Here is a 27,054-nt window from a genome sequence, read left to right as displayed (position 1 = left end):
AGGCTGGTTTTGCAGGGCTGAATGCTTGATTGCAGACTGCTCTGGTTTTGTAAGTTAAAGACAGCATCATAGAGACAGACAGCAGAGTGCATCCCAGCTGTCTGCTCCTGTCCTGCCCGTTCTACTCCCCTGGGTTCACTGGAGGGGGGCTGGGTCTTCTTGGATGAAGTTTACCATGCTGCCCTGACTTAGGCTTGAATGTACAGATCATCATCTATGCTGCCAGTTCATTCCAGTTTCGACTGGTGGTGGCACCATGTTCAGAAAATTATGAATGGGGCACAATTGCACTAATGCCATTGCTTTGCGTTGTACCCTTACTAACATGTACCTGCAACCCTCTGCCTCCAGCCTTGCAGGCTTTCCTCCATCTCAGTCCCAGAAGGCTGCTCTGTGGCCCTGTTGTCAGGGTGATGGAGATGGGGAAATCTGAGCTGCCACATCATGTGGCCCTCTCCTTTCATCTGCCCACTCACCACATTTTCCCTTTTCCCAAGCAGGAGAAGAGGAACACAGTTTATGCGTGACCATGCAGCCACACCCCACACTGCTCTCACAGCGAGCATTGCTCTCACTGGATATATGTCTTGAGAGAGGTCCCCATTAAGCAGTTAATATTGGCTACAAATGCTTCATCTTCTTCATCTTGCATCATGAGGCACTATGATCAGTAATGTATCTGTTATGTAAAACTTACATAGGCTGAGTAACTTTGTACTTCAACACTGCCTGGCTTCACCACTTTCTACACATTTACATTTCTTTGGAAAGAGAAGCAAGACAAGTGCTTCAACAAAGCAGAAAGGAAGAGAGAAAATGGAAAAATGCATAGTAAATACTGCATATTTGTGATGTGTGTGGGGAAAAAAAAACTGGTCTGTATCTAAGCCAGGATTCTCTGGCCTTCTGCATGCAACAAAAGCATCACAACAGCCTACAGCCTACTGCTAAATTAACATCTCAACCTACAAAGAGAAGATAAAAACATAAATAGCACAACATAGTAATTTGACAAATGATACTAGTGTTCATGAGAGGTTTTAGGAAGACATGTGGCTCTACCAGACATATGAGTAGGGATAACACACTGCTCCATGCATCACAGCTGGGTGGCTTTGTCACCCTGATTGAATCAGGAACTTGGAAATCATGTAGACAGCTTGATGCTTCTCCTCAGTGGCAGGAGAGCATAACATCTCAGACCTTTCCCATATAATTGACCAGCAGGACTCCATTTTATGAAGTGAAAACACTGTAGACTGAGTCTCTCACAAAACCCTATGCACCAAACCACTAAAAGTAAGAGGACAACACGGAGAAGGAGGTGGGCGGTTGGGAGGTGGCAGGGTGAGCATCTCCGTATCCAACATTGTCTCTGAAGCTGAGAAGCACACTCTCTCTCCCTGACTGATTTAGTCATTATTTTTGCTTGAAAGCTTCTGCGGAACCTCTTTGTGAGGGGAAATTGCATTAATGAACTCAGATAAGAACAATCAACTCCAGCAGCCTTTTTTGCATTTTCAAATAACCTATTAAATGCAGATTCTTCCAACTCCTGCCATTAACATTTCTCTCTGTCTCTCTCTCTCATTCTCTCTCTTTGTCCTTCCCACTGACAGTGTGGAAGCCTCACCTTCATTAAACGCGAGCTTTGGATCAGAGAGAGCAGGTGAGTGACTTCCTGTCACCCTCACGCTGGCAGTTTAACCTTTATTCTAATGGCGGGAATTACCTGGGCGAGTGCAGCACGGTATCGGTTCAAACAGATGCCTCTCTGCTTGGCCAATGAACCAGCTCTCCTTGTCCACCCCCACCCTCGCCCCCCTCTGCCTCAGTAGCTGCAATGTACCACCAATCGCATGTACAGAAAGGAAGTGAAAGCTCACTCTGTGGTGACTCATGTGGCAACCTGAATTCAGGTCATTAAAAAGGAAAGGAGAGATGATCTCATTAAACCTCTGCCCTGCGCCCACGTCCTTAAATAAGAGCACAATATTTCAATTATGTTGCTGGTTTCATTGAACTCTGTGTACCTTACCCTGTGTGTGTTGGTGGTGGGGTGATTCATCTCGGTCACCAATTGGTTGATGCATGGTTGATGGTTGTATTACATTGTCAGATTGGGAAAGTCTCCATGAAACCACCTGCTCTTTGCGATTAGTGCCACTGAATCTTTGACAACCGCAGTGAGTGAGTTAGGGCCTCAGTTTAACATCTCAACCAAAAGACAGCATCTCATTCAGCACAATGTTCCCATAACAGCACTGGGACATTGATTTTTGACTTTGTTCAGAAGGAAGACTGCCCCCTATTTCTCCACAACACCACCTCCAGAATTGACCAGGTCTCTGACCTAAACGCTAACTAGTCCTCACTTAGGTTTAGCCATTACAAAGCTGCAAATATTGACCCATAACTTTATTTATTTCGTTTAACAGTGACCCTACACTACTTCTGTTCTGGGACTCAGACCTTGGGCTGAGCATCAGTCTGCACTGAGATCAGACTGTAGCCCACAGTGGATGTATTTATATGCAGTCATTGGTGAAAAACTGAGGTGAGAGCTACAATGTGAATTGATTGCTGCATCAACCGGTGGAAGCGCTGTAGTTCTTAGCCACCATTGATGCACCTCAACCAATGTGGTGGTGGTGCTGGGGGAGGTGTACAGACAGCTGGAAGCAGAAAGACTGTCAGGGGGTCCACAGCAAGGAATTGTGGGATATATCTGCTTACTCCAGTTCTGAAAGTTCTGCACTGTGGTGTTTGCTTAAGTCTTTGAGGGTTTATCACCCTTTTGTCTCAGCAGCATTCACGCTGTCTTGGCCAAGCCCGCCTCATAATGGGGGCTTCTCAATCTCCAACAGATCATTAATATGTTTAGTATACAATTGAAGATTACCGAAACGCAATTATGCCAATGTGTAAAGACACTCACTTTGAAAATGCATTGAGACATCACGACAACAGTAACTGGGGAAATGAGATTATGCGATTAATGAGTACAATTAATGACATAATTTATTCATCCAGAATACAGACATGTATCCACTGCTGAACCTGTACGCTACTGAACACGCATATGTAAATAGTGTTGGCAGATATTCATTAAGACAATCTTTAAATAACACTGACCTGCATTTACTTTTTCTCAAAATGTCTACTACTTTTACCTGGTTTTTTTCCATTATGTTCAAAAATCAAATCACTAAAATTTATATACATGAAAGGGAGCATGAACTTCCTTCAATCTTCACAGATTTATTATTTTAATATTTTTAGTATTTATTTTTTTTTAAATGTCCTTTGACATTGACACCCCCACCCCCCATGACTTCAACTTCCATATTGGAGCGCTCCCCTGGTGGGAATCGCCACAGCCTCTGGAAAAAGTTCCACTGGGATGGCTGACAGTGAGAGAGGCCAAATCCACATCCCTGTAAGCTTGTACGAGTTCCACACAAGGGACGACCTCTCTGACATTGAAGGTGAGATCTGGCCCTGACTGTCAGCTGTGTCACTTCGAGCCATATGTCACCGCTGCTGAGTATTCCGAGAGCTGAGCCGGCATGGCGTCAGGATCAGACCAGGCCTTGCAGTCTGGGCAGCACAGAGCAGTTCGCAGTTTGGCGTCCTGCAATTCTGCACATCAAAAGCCAATTGAGCTTGATTTTTAAAGGTGAAGTGCCTCTCCACAGACCACAAGTGGCCCATACAAACCCACCATATAGATGATAGCCATGGTGTCTGGTGGTTAGATGATGCTATTGACTGTTTGGTAACAGGAAAAAATGAAAATAAAGTAATAGAAATAAAAATACAAAAAAAAAGTTTGACATCAACAACAACCCGGGTTTTACCCCAACACCCCTTGTTTACCCTTCCCCATTGCACCTTCCTTGAACATGCACTCTGACTGATTCAGAAAGACAGGAGAGGAAACAGGTCAGAGCACATATATGCAGGTAGAAGATGCACTTGAAGCAGGGACTCACATGTCCTGCAAAAAAAATATATACATGCATACATACATATATTTCTGTTGGTTTACTGGAAAGGTGTGGATGCGGACTGACAAGAGAATGTGTTCTCTTCAGTCTTAGTATAGCTGAGACTGAGCTGTTCATTTATTCTTCTCATATTACTCAATTTGTGGGATTTAGGATGCTTTTTGGTGTAAATAAGGTACCATCTTCCAATATTTTCCTCAATTAAACCAGTATCAGGTGAATTTAAAAAATGCATTGGTGAGGGATTATTTCTTGTGAGAATTCCGCCTTTACCCTGACGCTCATTGCGCCGTTTGAAGTTGTCGAAGCCATTTGAAAGTGTATCGTATTAGTTGCCCTATAGGCTGTAATTGTACAAATCTAATAGTACTGTGTCCTCAAACAGATGCTGCTCTCAGCTGAGAACTGTCTCATTGTGGAACTGTACACATCCTGTCCCCGTAAGTCGCTTTGGATAAAAGCGTCTGCTAAATAAATAAATGTAAATGTAAATGTAAATTCCATTTATCACAGTCTCACTCTTGCAGGTCTGCACAATACCTTTAGCCAACAAATCAGGAATGGCATGATACATGGTATTATGTATCTGCTTAGGGTGACCCTTGGCTTTAATATTTTATCAATGTGCACCACACACACATGCAGTTAGGTAATTCAGGTTGTGTACTTTGCCCCCCCGCCCCCCCAAGAATATAAACCTGCAATCTCCTGGATATGACCCCAGCGCAGTACCCTCACCAGTAAGCTGCCCCACCACCCAAGTCCTAGAGAATGGAATATTAAAGGACCAGACAATGGGGAAATGATAACATGGATCTTTTCACTAGTTTAATTTCCCTTTCAAACCAAATGCGCATTCACAAAAAATCCCCTTGGGAAAAATTGTAACTTAGAAATGATAATGGTTGGAGAGATCGAGGGGCGGTTCTTACGTTGATGGAAGTTCCTGGCAGTCTGAAAAAAAAAGAATGCTAATGGTCTCCTGAACCAGTCTTTACAGAGATTAATCCTTTTTTTTAAAGGACCATTTCTTTTTAGCATAATGCTGTGGCTGAGATTGAAATTGAGTGAAAAGCATGAGTAAATGAACAAATTACCAAAAAAGGATCAGGAAAGACAGTGAAGAGATGTTCCCTGTCACTCTATATGGCTGAAACCTTGCTGCAGTGTCATCCACAGGGGTCTAACAAGTTCATTAATTTTCCTGACAAAACCATGCAACTAGATTTTGACAAGATGACACGGGCGTGGGGGGCAGAAGATTCGCGGGCACAGGGCATGTACACAAGCATTGGCAGGAATGATGATGGCAAGTGTGCCACATGTGTGTGATAATTAAAATGATATAGGTGCGCCTCTCCTTTGCTCTCTGTTCCCTTCACCAGCATGGGTCCAGTTTAGTGCTGCCAGAGCTCCAGGTACAGGGGGCACAGCCCTCATCTCACTCAGACAACATACCAACAAGCAAAGCAATGCAAAGCTCTCTAGGAAACTCCCCACATGGCAAATAGAGATCATTTGAAAAAAGATAGAAGACAAAAGGGAAAGAAGACAAAGAATAATAAGAGGGACACCAAAAGAGAGAAACAATAACAATAAAAACAACAGCAAGAAAAACAGCAACAATACAGCAACAATAGTAACATGATCCAGAAGTCTCCCCTTGAAGAAAAGTGCCTTAATTTAGTTTCAGGAAGACTATAGGTTATGCGATGCACTGACGTAAATGGTTCCCTGTGGACGTATATCACTCTGTATCATCCTGCAGCAAACAAGCTTCATCTCCTAACATTGGGCACAGGGCAGATTTATCATACGCAAAGCTTTGACGGGAGTGATAAATAAAATGAGCAACCTAATTCTTCCCTCCAAGGCAATATCTTTCTATCACTCGATGCTCTTTTTTTAAGAGTGTAACATGCTTTCACTCTTACTCTATGGTTAATAAGCTTCCAGTTTTCAACACTACACTGCTCTTTGCATGCAGGGCTGGAGATAGAGCTGGGTGATTTTCCTGATTTTCTCGATTAATTCGATTTATTTTATACAATTTTCAAAACAGGAAAATCGTTCAAATCGATTTAAAAAAAGCCGAACTTGATAAATGTTCTATAAATAAGCAGCAGCATGATAACCATTTTTATTTCATTCTGTGATTAATTTATTAGCTAATACTTGAGGCGGGAGGCGGTGTTCTACTCCTCTGTCAGTCACACTACGTCATGAGTCTGTCGCACGTGAATACAAAATCCCAACACAGCAAGATGGAGACAGGTAGCAGTTCACATCTGGTAGCAAAGAAAGGTGGAAATATTACTTCGGTGATATGGAATTGGTATGGATTTTAAGAGTCGGATGTGGAACACAGCAATGTAAAGTGTAGGGTGTGTCAAAAGTCAGTTGTAATCAAAAGTGCTAGTGCGACCAATTTGTTCCAACATTTACGACAGAGACACCCTGTACAATGGGAGAAATGTGTAAAACAACGGGATGAAAAAAAAAAGCTGCCCCCCGCCCCCAAACCTCCTGCTAAAAGACAGCTAACATTAGCTGCACCATTTTCTGGTGCTGGTCCGTACAAGGCGAGCTACTGGTGGAAAGAAATTACAGATGCGGTGGCATTTCATATCGCCAAAGACATGATTCCCATTTCCACTGTAGAGAAAGAAGGGTTCATTAAATTGCTGCAAACAATTGATCCCAAGCGTGAACTGCCTAACCAAAAGCATTTTGCAGATGTAGTACTACCTCACTGTATACTGCTACACGCGAACAAATAGCGGAGAGGTTGGAAAAAGCATTGTTATATGCTAACACGACAGACTTTTGGAGCAGTCATATCGTGCAGCCCTACATGAGTTTAATGGTACACTTCATCAATGAAGAATGGACACTACAAAGTGTTTGCCTGCACACATGCTATTTTCCTGACGACCACATGGGCGAAGTAATAAGCCAAGGGCTTAAAGACATTTTAGCTTCTTGGAAACTCAGGGAAGACAGACAAGTCTGTGTGACTACTGACAGTGGCAGTAACATGATCAAAGCTTTTAAGCTGAATGAGTGGAACCATCTCCAGTGCTTTGGACAAAGACTCCAAATTGCAACTGCAATTGGTAAGTTATATTGAATTAATTTATTTATTTTTTGTTACTTTTTTTCACAGGTGTAAAAAATGTTTATCATAATCTGTTTATTAGCCACATATTTGTATACGAGGGTTTAGGGGACAAAGAGTATTTCAATAGGCTATTTTATTTATTGTATAATATATTTCAAGTTTGAAATTAAATATAGTCATTTTAGTATGCATTAGCAACATGATGTGTGGTACTAAGGAACTGTAGATCTGCGGGTTGACTGTGCAGTTGGGGTCTGCAAGAAAATTGTAAGTGCATTTTCCTTCAGCTGGAAGAGAAGAAGAGACCTGGCTTCTGCACAGGCTGAGCTGGACCTACCCACTCATCAGCTCATTACAGAGTCCCCAGCCAGGTGGGGTTCCAGACAAAAAATGATCAACCGTGTTTTGGAGCAGGAGAAAGCCATAGCCCAGGTACTGGATTCAGACAAGAAGTCTTGGCAGCTAGTACCTACGTGGCAAGACATAGATGTGCTGAAGTCAGTGAACAAAGCTGTAAGTCCACTGCAAGAATTCACTGATGCATTGTCAGGCAAAGAGTATGTTAGTGTGTCCTACCTCAAATCAGTGCTTCATCTGTTTGACAACAACATTCTACAGTCAAAGGAAGATGAGACAGAGCTTACAAAACACCTCCTTCTTGGACCCCCGGTTCTGCACTTCTTACATAGAATATGACAAAGTGGATGGAATCAAAGAACAAGCTATTATAGAGCTGATGTTTCTACCAGGTGAGAAAAACAGATCAGCCTGACAAACTGTTCTGATGCAAGCAGAAAGTAGCTCACCATGCAACCAACAAGATAAAGCTGAAGTTGTGCCAAAGAAACAGACATCACTAGCCAGCTTTTTTAGGAAGACCGTGCCACACCCATCTACTCCCCTGTCAGGAGAGGACATAATCAAACCAGAGCTGTCTGCCTATCTGATGTTGCCTCACACAGACCCTGATTCAGACCCACTTCCATGGGAGGAAGCAGCATGAGTCTAACTTCCCCAAGCTAAGCTGCCTGGCGAGGAAATATCTTTGTATTCCTGCAACCAGTGCTCCCTCTGAGCGGGTTTTCAGTGCAGCTGGAAACACTGTGACCTGCCAGAGGGCATCCCTCCATCCTGAAACTAGACAGGCTTGTGTTTCTTGCAAGAAACCTGTAAAACCGCTGCTGTTGTTGCACTTTTCTTGGTGTGTCTGCACTTCAAAGCTGCTCCTGCTTGAATTGAAAGGACTGTTTTTGACTGTCAGGATGTGTCATAGGCGTTGTTGACTGTTTATGTTTTAACCTTATATCATAGGATATGATATCATGACATATATGTTGCCAGTGAAAACAGAAAGCAATATATATTTTTTAAACAATCACAAAGGTTACATTAAACTTGCTTAATTTAATGCATACAAACTAAAGAGCAAAGGAATCTCTACAGAATGCTTCACAGGGCCTCATACAAAATGGAACAAAAAGAGATGATAAATGATACTACAAAAATCCTTATAGACTATATCTGAGCTATGCTGTTTTGCATATATAAAGATGTCTGAATGTGATACCTCACGTCCGTGTAAGTTTTATGAAAGGATTGCTCTCGTGGATGATAAAAATTCAAACAACAGTTTCCATAAAGACTTGCTTCCCACTGCTCCTTATGTAGCTTCTATGATTGTGCACTTACTCCAATCTAGTAGTCTTGTCTTATCCAATCAGAGAGACCATGCTTCCATCTCATGATCTTCCATTTGCCCAGATCCCACCATCACACTGGGATGCATCTCTCCACCAATCAGCCACCACCATGTGGCTATCATTCTTCCCCCTTCTCCTATTGTAACTGGTCCTCTCAGCACTCTCAACTAGCCCAGGATGCCCTGAGCAGCTCTTCTCAAATTCCTGGTTATATATTTATTTATTTATTTTTACATGAATCTTTCAGTCTGTCTGAGTGTATTCTAAACAACAAATTCATGTTTACACTGACTCTAGATCATGCTGATCACATCTAAGATGGTCTATATAACTGGCTTCATCTGCGTGTGTACACTAATGCACTCTACTATCAGGCTAGTATACATAATTAGCCAGGCCAAAACAAGGAGTTTAGAATGACAGAATGCAGACTAAATATTAATCAAAGGAAGTGTTTTCAAACTCACAGCATCTGACACTGTAAACCAGAAACTAAAGCAGAACTATTACTGATGCGATGGCATGTGATTGGATGGCCAATTGAGGAGGGAAGGTAATAACATGAGAGTGTTCACATTATGCCGCCTTTAAAAATAAATTCCACCTTTCTGTGATCAAATGAATATTCACATTTTCTTTTCTTTCCATTAACCTGTTTTTTTTAAAGGTAGAGTTGACTATGCTGTAGGTCTTTGTCAATAGCTGGGCTGAGCTGAGTCTGTTTATTACGGAGCGCCGTAAAACAGAAGGGGCATTTTAAAAAGTTTACAAATTTTTCAGTCTATGTTCAACATTGGGTAAGCACAATTAGTTTAATTCATTTGCTAAACAAAGCAGTCTGGAAGGCACAGGCAACAATAATTAATATTGGGGGCATGGTATGGCTAGAGCACCCTCCTCTGTGGTTTCTGTTCTCTTAACAGTTTCACTGCCTGGTGCAGAGGAGACAGGTGACAATTCAAACCTTTGCGGAATCTGTTATCTCTGTTCCATTTGGTGGCATGTTAGCAGTGGATGAGAGAAAAATACCATCTCTCCCAGAGCAGAAGAACAACAAAATAAATGCTGACTCGTCGCATGCTTTCCATTTCTCTCCCATTGTCATCTATTCACAGTTCACAAGAAAATCAACATTTCTCTCTCTCCTTTCTTTCATTTCCCCTCATTCTTTCTTTTTCTTTGTCTCCCTCCCTCCCTCTCTTCTTCGTTCCCTTTCCCTGCAATGAAGCAGAACTCTACTGTCAACATTTTCCATGGCAGCTTGTCTGGCTTTAAAAAAAGCCTCAAATTGGATCTGCATTCAAATAGGGGAGTAGCTGCATTAGTTTATCTCTGTAATTGGTCTCTGTCAAACCCCCTTGATGGTTAAAAAAAGAGAAGCTTCCCATCGTTCAGAGGAGGCTGCTATGGGTCTGCTGTTGGGAAATTCTGTACCTGTGTGTGTTAATCAGTGTTCTTTAGTCCCCCGACTAGAGGATTCCATGGTGGGACTGGAGGGTCTTACTGCAGATATGAGAGTCCCACAGGCTGCGTGAGTGTTTTTTCAGAACATCCCAAGTAATGTGTTCAGTTCAGATCTCAATAGCTGCAGTATATCCTACACACACACTCACACATGCACCCACATACATGCATGTGCACGCACACACACACACACACACGCTCACTCCCACAAACATTCACACGGAAACATGCACTCACACAAACACCAAAACAACACTCGCACACACAAACACACACACACACACATACATATATATATACGCACAAAGAAGCTTTTACAGAAAATCATGCTTACTAAAGGGATTTAACCTCCAACCTTCTGGTAAAAAGCACTGTCCACACTGCCACCTAAGCGTTCACCTAGACCACCACAGGTATAATCAGCAGTTTCAAATCAAAGGCCCATGTTTGCAGTGAAATCTAAGAGTATTGTCATTGATTTCAGTATAATTAGCTTGTTTATTTGCAAGCATTCCCCGTGTTTTCATGGCAGCTGTCAACGAATGCAGTATTATGATGTTGCCGGCATTAGACCCCTGGATGGTGTAGTTCAGCACCGTCTATGCGAGGACAGCTCCCTGTACGACACCGATTCGCCAAAGATCAGAAATAATACCACAGCTATAGTCCCACCTCTGAATCATCTACAAATGACATCATTACATTTTACATAAACCTCTTTATTGACACGCCAACAGAAAAGAGGATACAAAATGTGGAGACACACACATGAACTGCAGACCTGTTACTGCTAGTGGTACAGCCAATGCGCTTCACAACAGAACTGTCAGGGATAACATTTTATTTTATAATCACGAACGAGGTTTCCACCCTGTTGGTAAAACTACAGTAAACTCCTAAGGATACGGGTATCTATACGTACTTATTTAGCTGAATTACCGCCAATGTTCAATTGAAAAGGACGACCGTACAGGGACTGCTATGCCGTGTTGATTATAGTAGAAGAGGTTACTTCTCCACGGGTAGTCAGTACCAGCTGGTCAAACAACACAACTGGAGACACACTGCATTACAATACAACACAAAATAACTATCGCACCTGAGAAGTCCACTGTGGATTCGACCAAAATTAGAAGCAACAGTTAAAGGCGTGATTTCGCAATATCCTACAGACTGTCTCTCTGAAAACTAACATTGAATGACTACATATACAGCGCTAGCTGAGGAATTTAGAAGTTAGCAATATTTACTACGTAATGATGGGAGACAAACGAAGACGAAGGTAAATACCCACATCCATTTACAAGCGTCCGACTCCCAAAGCCCCCCCAAAACACGCACGCACACATACATACATACATACAAATACACACACACACACACACAAAGCAAAATGAATTATTTAAACACGGACACACAGATACATAGGATTTTCTTAAAGTAGGGTAAGCCATTTTAACAGACACATGCATATTCTCTGCGCGAGAACAACGCTCCGTATTCTCGCGGTTTTGGGGAAAGACTAAAAAAAGATGGAAGAGCAACAGACAGTAGCATATCCTGTTGTGAAATACTATCCGTAAACCACAGCTCGCCGTTATAATAAAGGCGGTTATGATACTTGATATGTGACAATGGTTGATAAATCGATAAAGGCACTCACTTATTTTTCTTCTAAGATGTTTGATGGTGGCAAGATATCAGAGCGAAAATTTCGCCGCCTCAGCTTCAGCAAACCTCCACACGACAGCTGCAACGAAAATCCATCCGCAATTTTCAAGCACTTTACCAGGATCCGTTGGAATAAATTTTAAGGGGCACAGCTTATCCGTTCCCCATATTACGATGAAAATGCCGTACCAAAAATTCTCAACAAACGCAGAAATAATTATGATTGTGTGTTATGATTTGAATGTCAAAGCACGTGCCATTTTATCCACTCTTTAATTTACTCTACAAAATTGGGGGGGGGGGGGGGGGGGGGGGGGGTGTTGGGACGCCACCAAGTACTTCTTTCACACCTTGTATTCAGATGGAGAAAAATGCTCGGGTTACTCTGGTTGCTTTTTATCCCTCTTGGAGTCCGAGGTTGTGTTGCTGAAAATGCATCATCTACTTTTCAATTCAAAAGACGCTTGCACAGTTGGTTTCTTCAAATCTCGGCCATGTCTCGCACCATCCACATCCAAAACTGGTTATTTTCCGAATCTCCGTCATAGTCTTCTGCTCACCATCCTCGCAGGCTTGCCAAAGTCCATCGGGTTTTGCGTCCCTATCTCAATTCATTCAGATGTAACTTTTCTCACTGCTTTCTACTCAACACACCGACCCCACGGAATCTGATTAGATTTCTACTCACAGCCCAGTGCGGATTTCCACATTCGTGTCCCCTTATGCCTTTAATGTCGCTGGATGAACGTCTCACCGTCTAAATTGTTCGTTTGGATCAGATAGTGAATTAACTGGCGTCGAGCAGGTCTTCATCCCACAAAATAATATTTTCTGGTAATGCACAGCAATACCTTGAAAGCGTTTGGGTGGGAAATCCTAGTACTCTAAAATGGAATAAACGCTGCGCGTTTATTTGATAAGGTATTAAGAAATGCGATGGGCTTCGTTAACAAGATTGAAATATTCCTACCCCTTTCCCGGAATACTGATTACCTAATCAGCATTTATACCGCAAAATGATACAATTCATATTTATAGTTCCAAGGTTTCTGTCCCAAGACGTATCAAAGCGTCGCGAGAAACATCCATCAAGGTGCGCATCCGGCAGCTATAACCCCCAAAATCCTTTCTAACTCGCCTTGTGTTATCGTCTTTAGCATTTCAGTGGCATCTCGCGCATCCCTGATCGCGCAATCCACGGAGATGACACGAGAGGATATTTTACGGAAATCCACAAGTTGATGGTCTTCTGTTTTCGTCAGCTGTACAATTCTGATGCTACTAAGAAAAATAATATCAATACGTAGAATTCAGCGGCTAAAGCAGACCTGACGCAATCACAGAACCCTCCGAATATTGCTTATCTGAGAAACCTCGTGAACAGGAATGCCTCTGCATTTAGACCATTCAACGCACCGACACATACCGCAAGTCCATAAAAATAGCGGAGATAAATAAGGGAGAGGCGTATTCTCTGTCCATACATGCTATTCTGAGCAACTGACAATCCCTCTCTCGAAGCGCATCTGCTACCTTGCTCAAAGCACGTCTTTGTAGCCCTCTGCTGCGTCCTAGACGACTACGGCTGCTGTTCGTAGGCTCGCAGGTTGCAGTTTATGCAGAAAATACTCCCTCTCGACGTATCGACCATCTCTCTTTTTAGCGCATGCATGTGTGGCTCTCTCGTTGGTGTCGTCGATTTCTCCCATAGCACCCTTTCGTACTCGCTTCTCAGATGGGTAAAATACAATTACCCAATTACCTCCCATCATCTTTCCACTGATTGGTCAATTGCATTAACACTTGAAGCCATACAGAGAAAGGGAGATCTGGGAAAGAGTCTATTTGTGGGTGTATTTGTGCGGCATTCCGGCTCAGTAACAGTTTACACCAGACGAGGCGCGACTGCCACCTATTGGCTCCTTTTCCCTATAATCTTCGCTCAGCGACCACCTTGAAATGCGGTGTCTGCCAGAGTGCAGACCTGAGAGGAGCGCGAGACACGTTCTCCAAGTGCCACTCAGTAGGTGTATTGTCAGCTTTTACAACGCTATCAAGGTGTATTCTCTATGTTTCATTTGCTGCACTTTCAGTTCCCAATTACTCGAAAATGACTCATATGTGATAAAATTGAGGCATTTAAGGGGACAGAGGGACCGTCACCCTGCGGCACTCAAACGCTCTGTCTCGCAGGTCTTTGGACTGTGTCAGCTTGCACTACATAATATCTGCCTTTGGAATCTGCGTACAGATGTGATGAGTCGTGCTAGACATGCACTGAGAAAAACGAAAAGCCTAAATTTATAAGCAAGCATTTATAAGTGGGAAGACAACCATATACAAGGAACAAATGCAGCTGTCTGCGGTCAAGTGATTTGGCAGTTTCACTTTCAAGCAAAACAACGCATAAGTAGCTGTCAACAAACTATAACCAGTCAGCACCACTTTCACCCTGCCGTTTGAATCATATCACGTCACCAAACCCTACATTGTCTGCGTATTGTGATAGCATTATTTGCACTGCATTCCTGTCATATATATATATATATATATATATATATATATATATATATATATATATATATATGTATATATATATAAACATGTATAAATGATGTACAACACAATTATAATTGTGTAAGATATTATATTCATTTTCATGCAATAAATAAATAAATAATATTCAACTGAGCACACTGAGCTCTTAGAATACTAAAGCCATGTCCATTACTGTTTCATCACCCTCTCTCAGAACTCCAGTCTTGAGTGAAACTTAAACAGCTGGCCCGTTGTGTGTACAAACAAGAACCTGCTGAAATGAGTGCACAAAGGTGAAATGAAATTGTTAAACGCTATCTATGCTCACAGAAAAATGGCTGGGCGTCATGCAGCAGAGTTGGCAGGGTGCAACAGTTATGAGAGCCACATGCTGGTCTCCCTGCTACCCCAGGCCTATACAGTTATCCAGTTGGTGAACTGCAGATGACGGGAACCTGCGGGTTGTGTTTACATCAGAGACAACACACATGCTTCTGGACCAGCTGACAAGCAAACCTGATGAAATATCACCAATTCACCCTTTTCATGGTTAGCATATGGAAGAGTGGATTGCAGAACTTTGTTATATTGGAACATCTGCCAAATGATGATTGGCCTATATTTTGTGTATCAAAGTAATAAACTGACAATTAAGCTCCTTTTCTGTGCCTAGAAGCCAATATTAGACATCAAGCAATTACTGAAGGGTTGCTCAACAGTTTAGACTTTACAGTTCTGGAAACAATAAAGGCCATCTTGAGAACTTTTTTAAAACAAACCAAGTGCTTCCATTTTTCCTTCAATACAAAAACAAAGAAAAATCCCTTCCCCAAATGTAAGACAGACTTCCTTATATAATCTGCTAAAGGAGTAAATGAGTTGTTTGAATCAAAACATGTATTCACCATCTTGATATATCATTAACTTGTACGGCTGGACAACACAGGCAGATAAGTAATCCAATGCTGTCTTTGGAATTTTGACTGAAGATGAATAAATACATATTTATCTGTGGAAAGAGTTGAGAGATGATGCAGAATTTTTTCTCCTCTATTGTACATTTTAAAAGATGCTGCACTAAAAGCGGCAGCACAACATGAGCAATGCGACCCCGCTCAGACCATTACAAAATAGAAGGAAGGTTTTAGTCTTCCTATGCTTCACCCAAACTAATATGCAGAAGTCAATTGGAGGTAGCAAATTAAGGTGATTTCTTTTTTTTGTTTTTGTTTTCAGTCCACCCGGGTAGACTGTCAGGCAATTGAATACTTGATTGATTGCTTTGAATGGATTGATGTCTTCACGTTTTAACTATGCAACAGATCGGTCTGTTGAGACAAAAGTACTGGCTATATCAACATGTTAATAAGAAATTGGCAACCATCTGCTCAACCTATCAACTTAAAATGCACTGGGTTACAGTACTTTTGTTTAAGGATTGCAAATTTGACACAACATTAGTATGCCAGCAAAGGACCTGGTGGTCTACCTGCCAACATAATGTTGTGTCTTGCTTACCGATGTGGTCATTTCATTATGTATCTCTCTGTTTAACTGTCAACCTGTGCAGCACTTCCCCATCAAAAGTCTCATACAGAAAATCTGAAGTTATGCTGTCTGTATGGTGATAACATCCTACTGTCATCTGTCTCTCTGTATTTCTCTCTCTCTCCCTCTCATACACACACACACGCCACATGCACACTCTCTCTTTCTCTCTCACACACATACACAGCCACCATCCAACCTTTTCCACTGGGATCATTTTACCTGTATAACGTTAACTCAAAGTGAGTGGGAAGTCCCCAGTGGTGAATGCATGGTTACTCTACATGCTTGTTCCCTGACAGCCAAGGTGGAACTATGTGTCTAGACTGTTATAAGCGGACTCCAGTATTTGGATTCGAGGTTTTCATTTAACTTCTCTCCTGTGAATGTCTGTCGGCTACACAGAGCTGCACAGCTACCGTGTTCAAGAAACTGTATACCAACAGAGACAGCCAAAATGACCATAAATCTTGCCACACTTGTGTGTTTAGAAAATTGTGCATCCATGATTCCAACTATAGTGGCAATAATAAAGAATGCAAAATTGGGTTTCATAATATCCATGGGACCCCAACAAGGAGAAATTTTGCTTTGTACTACCTACATCCAAATGGACCCACTCCTCACAAGTTCATAGCTCAACTGTTATTGAGTGAAGTGGTGGCTCAGGACTTCAACCTCTGACCTGGGAGTTGGAGGTTTGAATCCCAGGCAGGGGCACTGTAGGTGTGCCCCTCAGCAAGATGCACAACCCAACTGGCTCCAGTGAACAGTGAGCTGTAAAAACAAATTGCATAAAAATATGTTGTCTGTGTACGTTTCCACAGATATGCACATCTCTTCAGTGAATGAATAATGTAATGGAAAAAAGAGTCGGAATGACGTAGAAACTTTTCCTCCTCATACTCTCCAGCTGGGTTTACTGACCTAAGAGGTCAGTTCTGTTGCAGTATTTTATGGACAAGTTGTTAGGCTTTCCTACAAAGAAGATTCCTTGTTACAATTCATATAGTTATTATTCAGGTGAATTAAGTGAGTAATTTATAATTTAAGTTATTTAATATGTCAGCTGTTCAACAGACACACACAGAGCCACCATCCACAATTTTATGCAGAGACCTTTGCCTAACCCAAGGTGAGTGGGAAGTCCCCAGTGGTAAATGCATGGTTACTGTACATGTCTGTGCCCTAACAGTTAAGGTCAAACAGAAGGACAACAATGTTATGTAACTATTATGCTAAACATATCAGTCTCAAAGGTCAGAAAAGGTCAGACCGACTCATCAACCAAAGCTTCAGCAGGCAACAAATTTCTTGATTTAACTCGAACAGATCAGTTTTAATAACCATGCGAAGTACTTTAGGGCTGTGTGCTCTTCTAGAACTGACATATCTGCTGGCACTCTGAGTAAGCCGCTTGTGTCCATCCATCATATCCCATTGTTGTTTATTGGTGTGTCTTTTGGGGAACACATTTACATTACATTTACTCATTTGGCAGATGCTTTTATCCAAAGTGATCTACAAGTCAAACACAAGCAAAAAGCCACATAACAGAGTCAACAATATTAAAAGCACAGCATGACCGAGTTTCAATAGTTGGCCAAGGTACAAGCTAGCTGGTACAAATATGAGTGCATGAAACCATTGATTTGATTTTTTTTAAGGAAAACAATGCTTAAGACTTGCTTCAGGTGGTAGTGTTTCAGGTATTCAGGTGAGCGTGGAACAGCTGTGTCTTCAGATGTCTCTTGAAGACAGAGAGGGACTCAGCAGAACGGATGAAATGTGGAGGTTCATTCCACCATCAGGGGACAACAGAGGAGAAAGTTCTGGATGGTGATTTTATGCCACAATGTGACGGGACCACCAGGCGCCATTCGGTAGAAGAGTGTAGTGGTCAAGAGGGAACATAGGTTTGTAGTACTGAGTTCAGGTAGGTAGGTGCAGTTTTGTTGGTTGTTCTGAATGCAAGCAACAAAACTGCACCTACCCACACAGCTGTGAGGGATAAGGTAATTGGGGAAAGACAAGGTCTTGAAAACCTTTTTATTAGTTCTTAATGGACTCCTTTTCTGATTTGCAAATACAGACAAGTATTGTCTAGTCACATATTACCTCTGTGAAGCTAGGATTCAAGCTCTGATAGAGCATTTCACTAGCTTTATGAATCTCAGCTCAGCTGTGTCTGTCCACAGTCTGAAATTTTTTTTTAAGGAATGGCCCCTGGAATCTGAATTATGTCTACATTAAATTAAATTTTCTGCTAGCTAAAATTATCCAGCTAAAGGTATAGTACTCCATTCACAAGAAGTGAAGTTGTCATAAATCAGTAATTACATGGCAAGCTACTTATGTGGGTGGAATGATTTGATTTTAAACCATGTGGAGTTAAATAGCTGTTCTATAGCTAACTTACCTAGATTGACTAACTGTCCATGCTTAGAGTAAGCCAAGTGCCCTTTTGATCTCTCTGCTCAGTTGTGATGCAAAAAAGCAAAAAACTGTATGCAGATTAATGATAATGTTTGTTGTGTATGCAAATGAGTAAGATGGTCATTAAAAGAGCAACAAAAAAATGTGTTAGAAAATGTATATAGAATATAATGACAAATGGCCAAACAGGAATCAGATGCAAATATAAGTTATAGCATTAAATAACTTCTATAACATTACAAGATGGGTAATAGTGTGCTGACACAAAGTTACTATGAAACTATGAACTCTGGTTATAAAGGCAAAAACATTGACCATCTTTAAGTATGTCTAAACATGTTAATACAAATAATTGAAAATGGATCCAATTAATCTTCTGATTTATTCACTAATAGTAAAATATTAATTAATAGAACCAAGCCAGATGAGAAAGGCAGAATAAACTGTGTAAAAATGAGCATGTCCTGTAAGATCGCCATTCCTGTGTGTAAGTGGTTGAATCCCCTGGGGACTTGAGCAGAAAGAAGAAAACACACAGTGAAACCTGTGTTTGTGTCAGCTCCATTCTAGCAAACCCTGCTGTTAACTGCAGGTGTCAAATCTACCCGTTGGATGTCTGCATCACGCCTTGCCGTTTTTTTTTTTTTTTCCCACCATGCGGTTGGAGAGCTTTGTCTAATGACAGTCGTTATGATTCGAAAAATGACAGTGATGAGATACAACCAGATGGGCAGCGCATCCCCCATGCTGTGGTGCATCGTTATGGCTGGGATCTGAAAGACCCTGAAGAGCAAAGGAAAATGGGAGCTGCGTTGACTTTCTGCCAACCTCCTCTTAGCCGCAGAGGCCGTTGCAAGTTCTGCCCTTTCATTGCACCACCACCCCCCCACCCCCCCCAGCTGCTTTCTTCATCTTTACAGTAAGGCATATCGCATGCTACCATTTATTCATAAACAACAAAATTGCATGTTCCGTTGTGAATAGCACCATGGAGAATGAGATTTTAAAAACTCTCCTCTCCTACTGTGGCTCCAGTGATGAGATTCATACCAATTCAGCGATTTTTTCAAACTTGTTCATTAGTTGAATCAATGTGTTTCCCATCCTGTTTAATCTTCACTTTGATGCATTCTAATCTCCCACTGTACTTGTTATCCAAGGATTCCTTTGGCCTAATGGATCTTCCATTCTCACCTAATTCCAATCCACTGTTGCAATAGCCTTGATTTCTTAATTCTGCTTCCTCATCTGGACAAATCTGAATAATCTAAAGTCTGACCCTCCCTAATAACATCCTAAAATGGTTTTACATTTCATAAATGAGGGAGGAAAAGAGCAATGACAGGGTAATTTGATCTCAACACCAATGAACACACCCTCCATAAAAAATGTGTTGGTGCAAAATGATAACATCACCGAAATCTATATTGCTTACATCACTTTTGATACCAACAGCAGCAAGCTGACTGACAGTCTGTGGCTAGCCAAACAGAGAAGCAGACAAGTGGGGTGTTAGAGCTAACTCTATCTTGACCACTCCATAGACCTGTAAGGTGGTTGTCATTGGGAGGTGGGGGGACATTGGGTTCCTTTAGATAAGTGCATACACCTAAGGGTAATGAGCACTGCTTTCTTCCTTAATTTCAAGCCTGCAGATGATCTCTGATGGATTTGAATTGAATATGACACAGCAGCACGGCATCTTCCAAAGGGAACCTACGGATCCCAGCAAAGTCCCAGAGAGAAGGTTCACCTTCCGCCGAAGCACTCTCCTCAAGCAAGCACACACACACAGACACACAGATGCACACACACACACACTCACCCCTCGATGGTGCCTCTGACATTACAAGTTGCATTTTAATTAGCAATATGGCCTGACTCAGTAGAAATTACTAAAGTTTGGAAAAAAAAGCAAAACATGCCACTTTGCATCTTGTCTCCGTATAAATCTTAAGGATGTAGAGGCCAACACAGAAGTGAGACTAATACGGCTTTATTAACCAGCAAACAGAGGGGAAGGCTATTCGGTGAGTCTACTTCTCAGTAACACACAAAGACTGAACTAGGGCATTAATATGTATTTAACATTAACAAAAATACCAAAAGTGATGAAGTGTGTGTGTGTGTGTGTGTGTGTGTGTGTGTGAGTGTGTTAGTTTATTTAAAATAAACTGTTTAAAAATGTTACAGATACTATACTTTAATCTAGCATTGTGCAGAGAAAAGTGAGATTGTTCACATAAATTAAATTTTATACCAGAAAACATGAGGGTCACATGTTTTTTTTTCACACGATGAATTAAATTTTAAAATAAATGCAACAAAATCAACACGAACATTCTGATTATTGGAAGTTCAATGGAAGCTGCTGGAACTACTGCACATAAAGGCATCCAAAAGCTACCTGTCTCCCTGAAGTATAAAAGGAGGTAATGCACAGAAGAGATTCATCAGTTGCATGCCTCCACATGTTGGAAGATGGCTATGAAGGGATTTACAAATAAACTGAACCTACCACTCTATACTGTAGTTTCGTTTAGAAATTTAAGGCTACCTTCCTAGAAGAGGATTCCTGTCTATCTTGCCACCATTGGCAAGTAACAAGTAGGTCAAGAGGGAACAGTAGTCAGCTGTTGTCAGTAGTCATCCAAAGTCAGCTACTGGAGGTATCCTGAACAAACTGGTCTCTTAAGTTTACAAATTGTCAAAAAGGACCAGTTAAAATTGTTTGCATTAATGGTGCATTCATAGCTGGGTTGCAAGGAAAAAGCATCTGCTGTAAGCCACAAAAAGAGGCCACTTGAATTTGCCAAATTATATCTGATTGGCAATTAGCATAGTCAGATGAAATGAAAATGGAACTTTTTGGACATTTTTATGTTTGGCGATGAATATGTTCAGAAAGAACCCATGCCAACTGTGAAATATAGCAGGGACGTTATTGTGGTTGTTTCACATCTATCTGGAGGGGGGTTATAGACAGTAGAGGGGGTTATGGACATTAGTACATACTGTTTACCAAAGACCTGGTTGCCAAGAAGCTTGACCTTTGCTGAAAATGGACATTCCAACATGACAATGAACTACAGAATTCATCTAAATCAAGGAAAGGGGCAACTGCACACAAAATAAATATTCTTAACTGATCATCTCAATCTTTAGACCTCAATCTACATGAACATATTTGGTGCAAACTCAAGAAAGCAGCTCAAAAACTGAAAGATTTAAGGAACCTAAAGCTGCAAGCATATAAGGATCCAATGCATACATCCTTTATTTTATACAGTGTCTTAGTCAATCGGGAGAACAGAAACTTTTTAGTTTGACTTTGTTTCATTGTTGCATTGCTTCTTGTATATTTTCTTCTCTTCTAATTTTTCTGCATCCACAACATCAGCTAATGTCTATTCAGACAGAGAGGGAGACAGAGACTGATTAGTTGCTGATTGTTACTAGCAAGGAAGCTCCCGGTGGTAATGGTCAAACAGGACTGAGTTGTGGGCTGGAGGGTTGCCAGTTCAAATCGTGGGCCAGACCAGTCATTGAATTATATTTCTGCCCTAAATGCACAGCTGTTTAGACTAACAATATGTAAAATGTAGACTGAATAGTACTTAGCAGGTTTTGCAGATAGCCAAAATATGACAAAAGTAATTGGTTGCCATTATTGGGCTCATAATCTTCCTTCAGTTTCTAGAAAAAAAAAATACATTTTGTGTTAAGTTTTGATTTATTCTACAGAGTAGAATTTTAAGTATTTTGATAAGCTAAACAATTTCGTAATAGTGTACTACGAAAGCAGTGACTTTTTTGCATCTATGAATCAAGATACCACTAAATGTCCTTAAAAACAAATTGGAAATTGCAGAATTGTAAAACAAGAACAGGAAAATGCAGAATACCTTGGATGACAAAGCCCTCTCTATCCTGATGTAATGAATCCAATTTTTTATTTATTTATTTTTTTTTGCTGCAGACTCCTAGTTACTGATGACAGATGACACATGAGATAACAATGACTAAATCACAAAGTAGGACCTGGGTGCAGGACAACCAAATCCTCAGATTTGAAGTTTGAGAGGATGTGCTCCCTAAAACACAAGCCACACTCTCCCTCCTTTGAATCCTAAACTGTAGGCCATCTCTTCCCTTCCATCCCAACCAGTGTTCATTAATTCTAGGCCATAAAATTTTCCTGTGAAACCCAAATATGCTTCATTAATTGTTCATTAGTGCTTTTTTTGTCCTGTCACTCTGCTTTCATTATACAGTTTGCTCTGGCTGTACCAGATATCCTCAGAAAACCTCGGCTCTAGAATTGTTCCATTAATTTGTGCTTGATTATGCTGTCTGCCTTATCAGCCATTGCTGCATGGCATTTAATGGAAATGAGCTTAGAGGTGGATGTGATTCCAGGTTGTCATGAGATTTACTGTCCTGTAGGGGCAGCGGTCATACACTTGAGTTGTGTTGGACTGGGGGCTCTTGAAGTGTGGATTTGCAGGACGCCTTATTATGAAGTAACGGATAAACCACAGGACCAGTTTACACTAATCTGCATCTTTGGGCTCATTTAGCCACCTCTTCCCCCCAGTGGAGGGAGGCATGCTCTGTTGCTGCACTCGACCAACAGTTACAGGGACTTGAGCTTTGTGAGACACCTTGGCTTAGACAATGTGAACACCCTCAGACCTCCATTTACAGAAGGAAGGACAGTGCGAACTCCCAGTGACCACTCTGTAAAAGATCAATCATCTCTCCTTTGATGTCAGTCATTAGATGCACTGAGAAGCGGAAGCAAGCAGCACTAAAACAAGCCTGGCAAAGAAACAGAAGAAAACCCTCAGCTATGTATCGATTCACCCCACTGAGAGGCAACCTTTTAAGAAGGGAAAAAAAACATGAAGGCCACCAAGCTTTCATATATAGTATGCTAACATGATCATTAGAATTAGCAAAATGACAGATAAAAATGTGGCTCAAAAAAGATGGCTAACTGGTTACATGAAAGGGACCTACACTTGTGATGTCTGTTCAATGTTTTCTTGAAATAAAACCCACAGAAGGAAGACGTCAAAGGAAATCAAAATGTAATGAGTCCACATTTTTTTACAAAGGTCCAGTTTCTCTATCTTGCATTGGCTTGATATCTATCTCATGAGAACATCACTTTATGGCTTTTGTTGCTCTTTTCTCCTGATTTGTATCAACAATCGAAGCTTCAGTGAATCAGGGAACATTTTTTCGACAAGCAGAAACCAGGACCCAGTCTTGTAAATAACTCTCCTGGAGGATGACTGAAATTGGTTATTTCCTTTACAAACTCACTCAACAATGGAATATGGCAATTACAGATTGATGGCAAGAAATGAAAGAGAATTTAATCTTCACATTGAAAAACAGCAATATATTATCAAAGGTGTTTTTACCTCACATGTTTAAATCTGGTGTGTTCTACTCCTGGGTATCTTTGGAGTAGAACATTTTGGAATACAGGTGCTAGAAAATAGATTATTTTATGCCAATTTACATTTTGGAGGACAATTTGAATATTTCCCCTCGTTCCGACTGTTGATGGTAAGATATCTATACATGCACACACTCTTGCAATGTACTCATAAGTACACAAGAAGAACAAATCACACCTGGTTAGAGACACTTAGTAAAAACTGACAAACTCATGACTACTTTGGGAAACCAATGACTATCTTTACATCAAAGAGATCAAAGTAACTGAGATAATTATCATGAGAATAAAATGGACCCCAAAACATAAAATGAAATCTGTATTTGTATGGACTTACAAAAATACAAAGAGAAGTTGCAGGAGGAAGTCCGGGTGAGCAGCCACCCGTTCTTCTTGTTCTGTCAAATTTTAAGGGCAAATTAAATGCCAAGCAGATACACTGCAGTCACCCAGAATACTGCAGTGTCAAGCAAACAGAAAAATGACAGCTTATGTAAAGGCATCAACCATCCCTCCCAAGCAAGACACCAGTCGACAACCACACAACTTCTATGACTAAATATTTTAAGTAGGACCCTGAAAGGGCAGAACTGACCCCAGCACAATTGCCTTTAATGTATCAGCAGTCATCCCATCAGCCCCTGGGTACAACACTTCTTTACAGGTTCTGCGACAGGCTCAGCTTTCCCAGACTCCTCAGTAACTTGGTCGCTACGAATCATCGCAACTATGACAAATGGCTGGGAAACTGACCTTTGCGCCCGAGTGGAGTTTTCTGAAATCGAACCCCCATGCTGCTGAAAAATCCATAGAGGCCCCAGCCTAGGTGACATCCCGCTTCTTCTGCATTTTACTCGATGAAGACACCCCTGTGAGGCTAGCGGAACACCCACCAAAACCAGCAGCGTGAGCCCAGGGGGCTGAGTCAGAGCCTGGGTGGATTGCAGGGTTGGAGCTTATCCTGAACACATGCACTCCCAAATACGATGCCAGCCTAATGCAGGGTCATTACCCACAATCCCTCTGTTTTAATAATGAGTATGAAGCACAGAGGCAGTGTGGCACCTTTTTACTAAGGCCTTAGCTCTGACCAGGATGTGGACAAAGCCCTTAATCTTCTACAGACACATTAACCACAACAACCACTGAAACACTGGGCAGCCAGGAGATACTGGGCCAGGCAGAATGACCTTTGACCTCATATCATGTACAAGTGCACAACAATCAAAAAATGTTGAATAGGGGTGCATTCCTTCTCATTCCAATTGCCAATTAATTACCCTTCATTTCCACTGCATACATTCTAGTCAACTCCATAGCATTAGTAACAACAACCACAACGTAATGCAAAACAATGAGCCAATGAAAATAAACAATGAGCCAATGAATGCATTGGCTTATTGCTTTGCTTACTGAATGCCCCTCACTGAAATAGTATTTATTCCATGTCTCACCTGGTCACAGAGAAATGGCCCAGGACTCACTTCTATTCTGTTTGTTGTCCATTCTCCATTATTTCCTCGGCCACATTAAACAAGCAGATTTCAAGCAAGGAGGGTGGCATTCATTCAGGTGCAAGCACAAGTATAGATCGGTGACATCTGTGTGTGACACATGACCAGCTCTCAACGCTCAGCTAGGATTTCCTGAGAGTGGAGTGAGCACCCCTGGTCCCCAGGGCCACCATGCCACAATGCACTTCACCAAAGCAATTGATAAATACATTTATTTATTTACATTTTTTATTATTTATTTATATGTAATATATTTAGGCTGCACAATGACAGATTTAGGTAAGGAATCCACACCAGTGCAAAACAGAAAATGCAACAAAATGACAAGAATTCTAATCAGAATGGAATCAATGTAGAACAAGAGAACAGCAGTGAAAACAAAGAGAGCAATTCCTCTGGCAAACGAGGGATCTGGACCACTGGGGGAGAACACCAAAAAAAAAAGAGTTTGAAAGTGACTCATCACAATGACATTTCCAGGAACCAAGCTAAAGACAAGTCATTGAGCCCTGGTGAAAACACAGCACTGAGGTACCATGCCCCTCACAGAAAACTGACCCCTGGCTAAAGCAGCTCAAGACACATGACCGCCTGATGAACACACCCAGGAACAGGACACCATTAGGTCCATCCACTAAAAGGGTAGGAAAAAGAAAACATCTTGTAACAGTCCTCTTCCTGCTACTTACCGTGCCACCCCTTCCTCAAGCAGCACCACTACAGCTAAGAAATTTACACTCAGTTACAGAATTGAATGAGCTTCAAACAAATACTGTCAGCAGTGATTGAATGTGGGGATAATGTCTACTGTTTTCTTCATTTATTTGGATTTTACATGATTTTTGCATTAACTGAAGCAGACGCCAGTCACTCCAACCCACCAACACACACAATCACATAAACACACTGCCTGAATGAACCTTCCATTATACATTATGCTACTTTATCTATGGTAGCATACTTTATCTCTCTCTCTCTGTCTGTGAGTGTGTATATGTGTGTGTGTGTGTGTGTGTGTGTGTCTGTGTACAGACAGAGAGTATATCTTCAAACATGAAACACAATCATCACAATAACATGGCTTTAGCTTTGTTCTGCTTCACTCATCTAAAAAGTCCAGCAGTGTTGAATGAACAGCCTCTATATCTGGTGCAAGCATAACACGAGGGAATGAGTTGACATGAGCTAAAAGGGTCACATCACTGGTGGATGACTAATGTGGTATTAAAAACAACAACAACACCAGCAAGTAAAATAGAACAGCTATTCTGAAATTATTTTGAGATAAATGCGGAGAAGAAACATTTTATGATGTTTTCTTTTTTTCTTAAGGAAGTTTACATACAATAACTGGCACTGACAGAGAGTCAATGACTGAGAAATAATGGTGTGTATAGGTTATAGGTCAACCTGGTGACAAATAATGCCTTGGCATATGACCTTCCTGAGGTAAAGAATATAAAATGGATTGACCAGAATGACAGCAGTTTTAGCACTCTGTCTAACATGTCTCTAAATTTTTGACACAGTGAGGAAAAAGGATAAGACAGTTTTGCCAGGTTAAGGTTATGGTAAGTGACAG

General features: G+C 41.3%; 1 protein-coding gene across 6 annotated transcripts in view; it reads right to left on the bottom strand.

The window, feature by feature from the left end:
- lrrc4ca (leucine rich repeat containing 4C, genome duplicate a) overlaps positions 1-27,054 on the bottom strand; it is a 253,048-nt gene that overhangs the window by 50,471 nt on the left and 175,523 nt on the right. For 2 of the 6 annotated variants that reach the window (XM_036534952.1, XM_036534951.1), the window contains exons 1-2: positions 12,317-13,681; positions 11,959-12,045 (exon numbers count right to left, since the gene is read on the bottom strand). The exons of 3 other annotated variants lie outside the window; for them this stretch is intronic. The gene's annotated coding sequence lies outside the window, so the exon portion shown is untranslated. Of the gene's footprint in view, positions 1-11,958; positions 12,046-12,316; positions 13,682-27,054 lie in introns of those variants that run through there. One more of the 6 variants, XM_036534954.1, reaches the window with a different exon arrangement.

The sequence above is a fragment of the Megalops cyprinoides genome, chromosome 8, assembly GCF_013368585.1.
Source record: "Megalops cyprinoides isolate fMegCyp1 chromosome 8, fMegCyp1.pri, whole genome shotgun sequence".
Lineage (NCBI taxonomy): Eukaryota > Metazoa > Chordata > Actinopteri > Elopiformes > Megalopidae > Megalops > Megalops cyprinoides.
This window is presented reverse-complemented; position numbering and strand designations above follow the sequence as displayed.